Source organism: Chelmon rostratus, chromosome 9, assembly GCF_017976325.1.
Source record: "Chelmon rostratus isolate fCheRos1 chromosome 9, fCheRos1.pri, whole genome shotgun sequence".
Taxonomy (NCBI): Eukaryota; Metazoa; Chordata; class Actinopteri; order Chaetodontiformes; family Chaetodontidae; genus Chelmon; species Chelmon rostratus.
Window position 1 is genome coordinate 5,022,286 of NC_055666.1, and position 11,148 is coordinate 5,033,433.

The window sequence follows — 11,148 nt, forward strand, 5'->3', positions numbered from 1 at the left end:
CAGGCAGTTAGCCTGTACACTGTGGTGAGTGTGGCGCATGATGGAAAAATAGATGTTCATTTCATTGTTTTCACTGCAGCATTCAATCATCAAGCACAATATGATAGGACCGATGGCCAGAGCTGCAAAAGGAAAGATTCAAGTCGTAATTATTTGTGGGATGATAACCCTACTGAGTGTCCTGAAGCTACCTCTTCATGAAGGCAAAATTGGCTCACTTCATGAACTGTTGACTTGTGAAGATACTCGGCTTCCATCCAGTGCCCATCCTCTGTTTTCTTTCACACTTCAGAACAAGACGTCCCAGATTAAAGACCTCGTCTTTGGAAAGTTGCCATATTAGATTCACTTTACGGCCTTGGAGGGAAAAGTCACCGAACAAAAAAAAAAAAAGAGAGAAGAAGAAGAGGCCAGTTTGGCTGTTAATCTTGCCCAGCACGCCTCACTGAAGCTGGAAGAGATTCCTCTGGTGGCTGCCTTATTTGTTTCATCATCAAAACGCTCTTTAGACGGATTTGCTCCGTTTGGCTTGACTCTACAGGGATGAGCAGGGTTAGAAGGGAGGAGGAGGCAGAGCAGATTTGGACAGAGTTGGGAAAACATGTCCAGGGTCCCCTTTTCAACTACTTGAGCTGTGCTGAAAAGATGGCCGGGTGTTAAAAGATGAAGAGTTGAAGAGAAGAAGAAATGAGAATTGAGAGAGGAAGGGAGGTATAACAGAAGAGAGAGGGGGCATGGGAAGAGGAAGAGGGGAGAGACCTGGCCAGTTTAAACATAGAGATCCTGACAAGTGGAGAGGCATGCATATGACGTCACGACAAGAAAGGTATAATTGTCTGGTACAAAAAAAAAAAGATTTAAGATGGAAACCGTTCCTTTTATACCTTAAATACCTGCCTAACTGCCTAATTATGTGTTTTCCACATTGTTCACTCTTTCAACTGATTTTGGCAAGACTCCCTATCTGAGCCTGCTGTAGCTCATAACGTCAGAATTTTTGGGAAAGAGCAACAAAGATGAACATTTCCAAGTTTTTGGGTCAGCTCACAGCCTTCTTCCAGCAAAAATAGAGCTGGCTAAAGCGTCTTCTCATGACTTAAGTGCAAAATCTTTCACTTATTTATTTATTTTTTTACTTACTTAATTTTGAGTATTCAATATTTGGCTACAGCAAACTCCCTCTCATTTTTCTTCTTCTTTTTGCTAATTTTTCATCCTGCAAATTATTAGATCATTTCTAATGACTCATCCTAGGGGTGTATCCATAAATTAATCCAATCAAATGTGATTCGGGGCAATTCACTAACCCCCTGTAAAACAGCACCTGACCTTACATTTGTGAGTCATAGCTTGTGGAAAAACGATCATGAAACTTTCATGTAGATTTTCACTTTTGTGAACTTTGACGTGCAAATTTGAGTCACTGACTAATCGCAAAATCTTTGACAGTGCTGTTTTTTGACATGAAGGAGCAATATAAAACAGGAAGCTATTGTCTATTATTTGCTGTGTTACACAATATGTTATTTAACCAGCTTCTCTGCGGGGGGCAAACTGCTCCATGAAAGGTGCATGAACTGTAGAGTATCAATGCCACAATAATCTAAACAATGTAAACTTATCGTCTTGTCAAAATCAAGCTAGCCAAATGTGAAAAGCAGCAAGGTTAACAAGGTTTTTAGCCAGTTCAAAGACGATTGACAAGTGGGAGGGTTCTTGGTGGGCTGTGGGTTGGCGGTTTGCTCACCATCGAGGCCTACAGAGTTCAGCAACTAGTCTCACAAATAGTCACCAGGTTGTTATATTTCTTCAGGTGCCCGGGTCTTTTTCCTGTGACCAGGACAACAAAGCCCTGCTAAAATAAAGCTACCATCTCTTTGTGTGTGATTGTGTGGCATTTGTTCTGCTCCAGTAAAGTCTTGGTAAATATTGCATGCATGTATGAACTTCTGACTTGCATACATTTTTACAATTCAATGATTGTACTCCCAGAAGCATCATAACTTCCCTTCCGACGGGGATTTATGACTTGACTCAAGCTGTCACATCAACGTCGAAACGTCTGCAAGAGGCATCTCTGGCAGCTACATTGCTATGCTAATAAAGCTATTACACCTGCGGTTGTGAGGAGGTGAGGGCATTTACAGCAAAGCAACGTATGAGATGAGATTTCTGCTCGAGCAGCACAAAAAAAAAGATGGACAGGTATTTGAGGAAGCACATGAGAGGAAGCAGAGGAGAAGTGATAAGAGAGGAAGTGACAGAAAGGGGGAGAAAAGGAGAGAGGGACAGAGAGTCACCATTACCCCTAATGGAGCAGGCTTCTGCAATGCTTTTCCCCCTGATTACACTAATGACCAATTTGAAGCAGCTTAAGAGCCACTTTTGAGTCTCTCTCCTCTTCCTCTCCTTTTCTCCTCTTCCTCTCCATCCACTCTCTATCTTCTCTCCCTTACGCCTTCACCTCCCGCTTCTTATCTCTCTCCCGTCTTTCATCTGCTGTATTCCCCCTCTCTTGTTCTCAGCTGAGAGATGATATATCTACCTCTGTGTCTGCCTGTGTCCTCCAGCTAGCTGCCCGTTCGTCTGTATCAAATATACAAAGTGAGGCACGGAGAGAGAAGAATATGGCGAGCGAGAGAGATGAAAGAGCTAAACACAGTGAGAGAGGACCACAGAAAAGATTGTACACACAAGTACGTATAGAAGGAAGCAGAGAGGCGTTTTCAAAAGCTAATGTTTCTTAGAGGCAGAGCTATTCTGGATGCAAAAATCATCTAATTGGTTAAGTTAGACATCAAGGGCTTCTTGAAATGTCCAATTAGGCAGCAAGAAGTCAAATTGAACTTGAATAATCTTTGATCAAAATATAAAAACAAGATGTAAATATCATTTTCTGGAAAGTTCAGTGATTCAACAAGCTAATTGAGATAACGGAGGTTAGTTTAGACTCTGCTGGAGCTTTTATTTACCTACCAACTGCAGAGGCAACTGGATCTTCATTTGAAAAAAGGCTTATTTTAGAACACTGCATTTTCCTGCAGTGCAAGAACAAAAGCTGCTCTGACGTCTGAATCTGCTGCTGAGTGTGAAAACTCCTTCAGGTGTTTGGTGAGAGGTTTCAAGACATGAGAAGTAAACAAAAGGAACATACTTGCTGTTTAATGTGGAACCAACTGATGTTTCTGACATCTGATGTAAGACATGAAATCATTAAGTTGCAAAGCAACAACCTACTACTGTGAGCAGTTCTTTTCAAAACTGACTCTTGCATATGACCTTATTCCACGTTGCATGTTTCTTGCCAGAAGTCATCTCCAAGACAGAAAAGCTGTGGCTGAGTTCCATTCTTTTCGTACCCTGTATTCTGAGCCAGCCATGGATCTTAACATCGATGCTATCCCACCATTCTTCGCTGCTAACAACATGGGTCAAGATAACCACATCCGGCCATTCTCCATAGAATTTACAAAGCCATTCCTACCAGCAGCCCCGGTGCTGAACAAAGTTTCAGTCGTTTGAGGCTCATTATTTTGTGTGCGAGCATGGATGAGGCCAGACTATCCAACCTCACTTTGTCTTTGTCAGTGTTTGTGTCCCACTCAACACACAGCAAAGTGGTTGGCAGGTTTGTCACCTTGAAGGAGAGGACACCCCCCTCTTCTTAAAGTAGAGTTTTAAAGTTTTTAAAGGGGACCGTTCATAATTCTATTCAAAAGGTTTTTTATTTGATCATGTTTAAGGAAGAGCCTGTTTTCTGATCTGCTCCCAATTTAATTTTCACTGTTGATGCAAATGCAAGTTGATCTGTTATATTTATTCATTCATTCTAATGTAAATTCATAGCACCAGTTCCCTCAACAACAGTGTAACTTTCACCACATGCTCTTTTCATTCACCAGTTAACTACGGTTGTTCAACTTTGTGGTCTTTTTGGTGAAACGCGAACCTACAGTCAGTATAGCTCAACACCTCCGACATCATTTCAAATTAAAAGCCTTTCAGCGGCTCAAAAGACAGAATCCCTCCCGATGTAAAACATCTGCAGCAAGTGTTGGGTTTCACTGAAAGGAGCTCAACACTGATCAAGAGAATGGCAAAGTTGAAACGATTAGAATGAATTAGTGAACAAAAACAGCATTTCTGTTAAAAAGAAACTCGACAACTTGACTTCATTGTTATTTAGTGCTGAGAGAATCAGTATCTTGAAAACATGCATTATGCTGTTTTACCACGTAGCATTATAGTACAGGTTGTCAGGACTGTGAATCTAACAAAGTATGTTTTGTTGTTTTTTCTTTTTTTCAGTATAGGGGGTCTGAATGATTTGGGGGCCCATAGCTGGACAGGGACCCAGGAGCACACTTGGGATTACAGGTGTTTCAGGACATTAAATTGGAACAATGCTTGTAAGCAACTTAATCTCCCATCTTGTGATACAGTGGCATAAAAGAGTGTGCAAGTATATCGCTGAAGATTAATTTATTCACTTACTCTTTGTTGAAGAAAAATTTCCGTTGAATTAGATTGTCCTAAAACCAGTTCAAGTTCAGCATTCACAGGGTTCTGAGCTGGAGGCCAAGAGTTAAGTTCTAGTGTACACATTAGTCATGCTGTTTGCTCCGCTGACACGACAAATCCAATTTATGATATTAGCACTGTCCTCTTTCAACCTCTCTCATTATTGCCTCAGCAAAAACGTGTTACTTCAGTTTTCCACTGGAAAGACGACAGAGCAGAGTATGCACATGGCATCGCTCTCACCACCTGAAGGAAGCGGTCTGAAAGTTGCCTGATAGAGGAGAGCTGTGAGAGAGGGACGCCTGGATGAGAAACGAAAGTAGAGGAGAAGCAGAGAAGGAGCCGGGTGACAGAGATGGGTGTCTTTGTGCAGATAGGACAGACTGAGACTGCAGTCACCTGCCGCATGAAACAAGCTCCCAGCACAGAGAGGACGAAAGGGAGGGATAAGACGGCTCTATATTAATCCCTCACTGGGGAAATTAAATCATGAAAATTCACGTTTGTGACAGCAAAATTTAGCAGAATTTGTTGTCAACATGTCAGACACTTCTCGAGACAAGTCTCATAAAATAAGAATTCCAGGAATGTGTTTTTGCATTGGCAAAAGGACATTTGGAATAGGCAAACACAAATTACTCATACTGTGACAACAGCATCCTTAGTCCATCATTGCTGCTACTTGTATTATTTTGTAAATAGAAAATATTCCTCAAATATTCATTCAAAATCTCAGTTATATTATTACAAACCATGATCATTGTTGAGGTGTGGCCTACGGTCCTCCATAGATTGATGTTAAAGGTACAATGTGTAAGATATGGCCAGAACTTTGTTCATAAAATGTTGGGAAATGACACACACAGCACAGCAGGATGTGTTGTGTGTGTCACCATCAGTGCATGGTGTTAGATCTTCCTCTCGCTGCTCACTTGATTCATGGCTGTCCTGTCCCAGCCCGCCATGTCTTTTCCCTGCCATCAGACTGGCTTTCTTCAGTCCCGGAGGCCGCGTTTGATCCCGATCTGGCCAAGTTTACAGGGAGAATCCCGGTGCTCCAAGCTCTCGGTCGGGCCAGACTCAGTCAGCTAATAGCGCCACTTGCTGCACAGCTAACTGAGCTAACTAGGTAGCGTCAGCTAGTAGCTACAGCCAAAGGAAGCTCGAGCAAAGAATACAGTGATCAGTAGTTAGGGGTTAGTCTGGTGATATGCTGCCCCCCACTTGTTTGAAGAAACCGCACCAGGTGGCCAATTCTTCCACACTGTACCTTTAAACCAACCCAAACTCATCACTGCCTGATGCCTCGTCGTCCATTCCAAACTTCTCAATTAGCATTCTATTTGGATTCATATTACTCACAAGCGTTATGTACACACACCAGCTCACGCTGCAGTGTGACACTTCCCTCAAGCTCTGTGCCAGATATGTCAGCAGTAGAGTAATTGCACACCCAAACCACGTGGTATCATCACGCACTAGGTGAGCCTCTTCTGCCAGAAAAAGAAGGAAAACCTTTCAGTTCTCTCTCCTCCTCTCTCAGGTGTCGTCTCTCATTTCTGTCATCCTGAGAGTCGCTCCTTTTTGCTCATGTTGCAGTTTTCATGAGCCTCTTCTGTGTCCCTCTCTCCTTCTTTGACCAGAAATAGTTTGAGAAACTGTTCAGGATTGTCTTTGCATTTTTAATTTGACTCTTTCATTCTGCCTTCATGTTGTTGGCGTCCTGCTTAATTGTTCTCTATCTGCGTACCTATCTACAAATAACAAGAGCAGAAACGACCTGCCCCTTTAAATGTGCCTGCCCTGGCCGGCAGAGCACAGTGAATTTATTAACATGTATTACCCGTGCTGGGTGGAACACTTCTCGGGATGGTAGTGCTGTCTCTCAGTCTGTGGGTCCACAATTTCTGCAGCATTCACACCCACTTCATGGCGTGATTGGCCAGGTGTGTGGAGGTGAATCAATAGGTGGGTTTGATCTGTCTCTACCTCTCTTTTTCTTGGCACAACTATTTCTGTCATTTTCATGTGATCAACCAGGCGCAACGCTATGAATGACTTTCAGGGGAGGCTGTCTGAAAATCGAATTTAAACAATATCACATCCCCTCTTTCTCCAGATCTAACAGGTGCAAGCAGGAGGTCAGGTGACACACAGACCTCTGTTCAAACAGAACCAAACAGTCCTTCAGTTATAAGAATCAGAGTATCCGCTTTTGGACCACGGTCAAACTACAAAGTAAAACATGCCTTCACATCAGTAACATAAATGTGCCTTTTGGCTCCACACAGCACCTGCATATAAATTACACAAAAAACAAAATTTTAATTCAAATGCTACGTGATAGTGGTTTGAGCGTAGACTCATTCATTTCTTTTCGCCTTGTTGTTTTGGTCTCTCTGGATGAGATTGCTGCCCTTCAGGAGAGGAGACCTGTAACATTTCGGGTTCAAGCCCCGAAGGGGTAGAACCTGATTGTGTGTTTGTACCGGTTTATTGTTATTATTATTACTATTATGATTGAACATGAAACTCAGCCAAATAACTGGGAATTATGTGCAAGTCCTTTCCAAGAAATATGAGGCCAGATGTTGCTGCTGTAATTAACCTCCAAAAAAAGTCCACCTTAACATACTCTACAAAAAAGCCTCATGGACTATTAATCCATGCTAGATTTTCCCCGATTTTGATTTATTTTTGAGAAACTGTAATATGAATAGAACACCAAAAGCATCAGGGGGCTGAGACACACATTTCTATTAGAAATTAGCATGATGGGTTGAAAAACATGGCATGAAATTAACCAGAGAACTTTGCAAGGGCTGGAACTCGCCAGAAAATGATTGGGAATAGACCCATTGAAGCACTTTTTAACCTGTCCCATAGGGGGCGCAAACAAACAACAAAAGCATGTTTTTCAAATACTAATGGACAGAATTTCACCAGCGCACGCCCCGAGGACAAGTATTGCAAAAAAAATTGTAACTAAAATCTGAAGTACCATGTTGATGGTGCAGGTAGGTGTGGCCTATCACATATTTGTACATAAGTCAAGACGTCCTTCAGCAATCCTGATTAAACTCGCTGGAAACATCCTGTCATACCTGCTAGACGTTCACGCAGAGTTTCATTCAAATCCAGGGACCAATGGCAGGACTTAGGACTCTGTAATTATTGAAACGCTGCAGGCTTTCCGATGATGAATCAAACATGTGATTGGTCTCCCTTTTTTTAAACAGAAGAAAAACCAGCTGAGCTGACTCTACCCACCTTTGTGAAGCCTAAAAGCAGCTTGCTGTCGCTCGCGGCTTTAACTTTGGTCCACTGAGCTGCTTCCTTCTGTGGAGCGCAAAGTGCTTGAGCCAAATATTTTTTTTTTTGTTTGTTTTTTCTTTCTTTGTCTTTGAATCTTTGAAAGATTCAGTAACAGACACGTCCCACTGTCTCTCAGTCTGTCTCTCAGTCTGTCTCTCAGTCCTCGCATTTGTCATTTGCCTCATGTTTGAGTTGGATTTGACGGCCGAGGGTGTTGTGTTTAATGTTTAAAGAGACTCAATTTTGTCATGATTTCAAATTTTGACACCATTTCTTTTATTTTTTTTAATAAATCCTGCAGACATCAACCCAAATGGAACATGAATATGAGCTGAGTTTTCCCTTCTCGCTTCTCCTCCTTTTCTTCTTTGTCATACCCCAGCTCTCTTTTGTCAGTCTTTGATGTGTTTGCACTTTTTTTTTACTTTCTTACTCTCTCTATCTTCCTGTCTCCCGCGTGCACACGCTCATTCATTGTGTCGTGCACGCTCACTGTCACATTTTGAAGCATTTCTCCTTTTGATCCCGCCCGGCTGTCTGCTCCCTCTCCTCCTGTCTTACCCCTGCTCTCTCATTTCTTAGCGCTTTCTTCCAGTTCTTCACTCTCCACAGCTGATCTGTCCCTCATTCCATGTGTCCTTGGCTCACTTACTTCCTCTCTGCTCTGCTTTTACAGCTTTTTAAATTTTTCTTCTTTTCCAATGCGGTAATGGGAGAGAGGTGCAGAGGGACCCTCGGGCCCCTGTCCTCTTCACTCCTCTATCCTCTCTCTTTGCCCTTCCTGTTGCTCTTTCATTCATCTCTCTCTGTCTCCCCCTCTTTCAAGCCAGTATGGGGTGGGAGGGGGGGTAATTATACAGATGATATTCATGATGCCAGTTCCCATGGCGACTGCACTGTTGCAACGCAGGGAACAGCAAAATGGCTGACAATCAGTCGCCGAGAGGTTCACTCACTGTATAAAGTCCACACACGTGGAACACAAAGGTTAAATAAATGCAGGGTTTGGGGAGCGTATGTGGGAGTGACTCGAATAAACGACCGTGGCCATCATGGAAATGAAGGAAAATGTCAGTGGAGCACCATGGGAACATGCCTCAGGCTTACGCTTACAGAGCATAGATGTTAGTTTGATCATGTCTTACTTAATTACTACTTAATTACTGATTTATTTCTTTATTTATTTTTCAGTTTTCATATTGCAGCCTTGTGAAGCTCATGGGGCTAACGTGTTAGCGAGCTGCCCGTCAACAAATCCAGCTGACGCAAAAACAACATGAGCTTGAATCTGGAGTCGTGTTTCTAGTGATCCTGCGAACTGTCTGAGCTCTGATGGAAATATGTGGCTCTTCACCAGCTTGACGCTAGAAACAAGACTGATGACAGCGGTGAGACTGAGCCAAACAGTGAATTTATGGGCCAGAAAGACAAAACTATGTGTTAAAAGAGTCTATAAAGCCCCGAAGAGCCGAGTGGAACTGCAGAGTTGAGTCATTGTTACTATGAACGAGCACTTTCATACCACATGCATTGATTTAGTCCATTGTTTGTACGAAAATATTGATTAGTGCAGTAAAATGTCCACTGGGGCCCAAAATGAAGCACAGGCCTTTATTGTAGACTTCTGTATAACAACAGTCAACATAACCTGAGTGCTAGAAAGTGACTGCATTTTTAATTTCATTTCATTCTGCAACACTTCCTTTCCCAGAGGCTTCTCAGTAGAAAGGTACTCCGCTGTCACAAAACAAAGAATTTGCAACCCTCGTAGCGTACGCTGGACTTTGCTTTGTGGGGTGGGAGCGTTCCTCTTCGGGAATGTGTGCCAAGAAAGGCGCAGCGGGGAAACACCGGCCTTTGTTTCCAGGAAGGAATTTTAAAAGGTGATGCTGATTCTTCATGCCCTGAATGTTAAATTTACTTTATGAGGTAACTGATATTCAGTCACTGAAGCAGCAGAATAACACTTTGTATCTTCTCCTGGCAGTCACTGAGAAACAGTTCAGTGAAGATGCTACTGTGCATTTAGCACCGTGCTGTGGGGTTTCGTCACGGAAATAACAACACTTTTTTTTTAATCAAGTCTGCCTTAAAACAATACTTGCATACCCCTGTGTACAGCGAAATCTTTTTTGGTAGTCATTCCTCTTGTCTAACTGTCCACCTTAACTCATCCTGACTACACCTTAACTAAGTAAGTAAGAGATTGGGACAAAATCCACTCAATCTCTTGGCTCGTTGGTCTAGGGGTATGATTCTCGCTTAGGGTGCGAGAGGTCCCGGGTTCAAATCCCGGACGAGCCCTGAAGTGTCTCATTTGTGGCCTAGAGGTTGGAGAAGCGGCTTGTGGTCGGAAGATTGCCGGTTCGATTCCCTCCCCCTCCATTAGCCAGCTAATGTGCACTTAACGCCACTGCATGGTTGCGTGTGTGTTTCCCCAGCAGAGAATAGATCCCACTCTTAGGATCAATAAAGTAAATAAACAAAACAAACAAAGTGAAAGGTAATGTGTTTTCTCAGTTACTCAGAAAAATCGAATGTCCTATCAAGTCTTTTATTCTTATTCTTTTTTTTTTATTTATTGTGGTGGTAACACAAACAATAAATACTAAAAAGACTGCAACTAAAAAGACTGCAGCTTTGATAGATTCCCACTTGATTGGACCAGCTCAGACTACTCAAGCCTTATATGATATATATATCCAGAGAGAAGTGACACAAACTATACATTAAAAACCTTAAAGATATTTAAAGGCAAGTGTTACTCATGAGGAGCAGCTCTATATTTTTATGGCTGATCTTAACTTTCCCCCTAATTTATCACCACCATCTCACAATCCCAGTCACCCCCCCACTCTAAATCTGAAACATTATATAGCCACTGGAAATTAATGGCATGTAACGACCACCGTAAATACACTTCTAATTATCCCCGGTCGATCCCTCAGCACACTGTGACTTCAGTGTAATAAGACCATAAACTCTGGAGAACGTATGTACTCAGCGTTATGGGCACGGGGTTAAGAGCCGTGCAGAGTTTGGTCAAATACAATAACACGCTTTGCAAATTCCTTGATGAGCAATCTTTGCTGACCGTCAAGTCTGCTGCCGTGGCAACTGATTGACAGCCGGGACGCAAGAGTGATGAGCAAAGGACGGTGACGGTGAAAAGACAAGGGCTGTGGCCCAGCGTTAGGAGCTTTAAATCCACAAGGCGTTAACCACAAAAGCTGGATTTAGAATTTTATCTCGTCATCTCAGTTTTGGATTATTTTTTTCTGCTTTGTTCGTTTGATCTCCTGCCACTTTATC

The 11,148-nt window shown here is 42.5% G+C and overlaps 1 non-coding gene across 1 annotated transcript; it reads left to right on the top strand.

Annotated features, from left to right (window-relative positions):
• Positions 1-10,068: 10,068 nt before the first annotated feature.
• trnap-agg lies at positions 10,069-10,140 on the top strand. The gene has a single exon. It is a non-coding gene; the product is annotated as a tRNA-Pro (tRNA).
• The last annotated feature ends 1,008 nt before the right edge of the window (positions 10,141-11,148 follow it).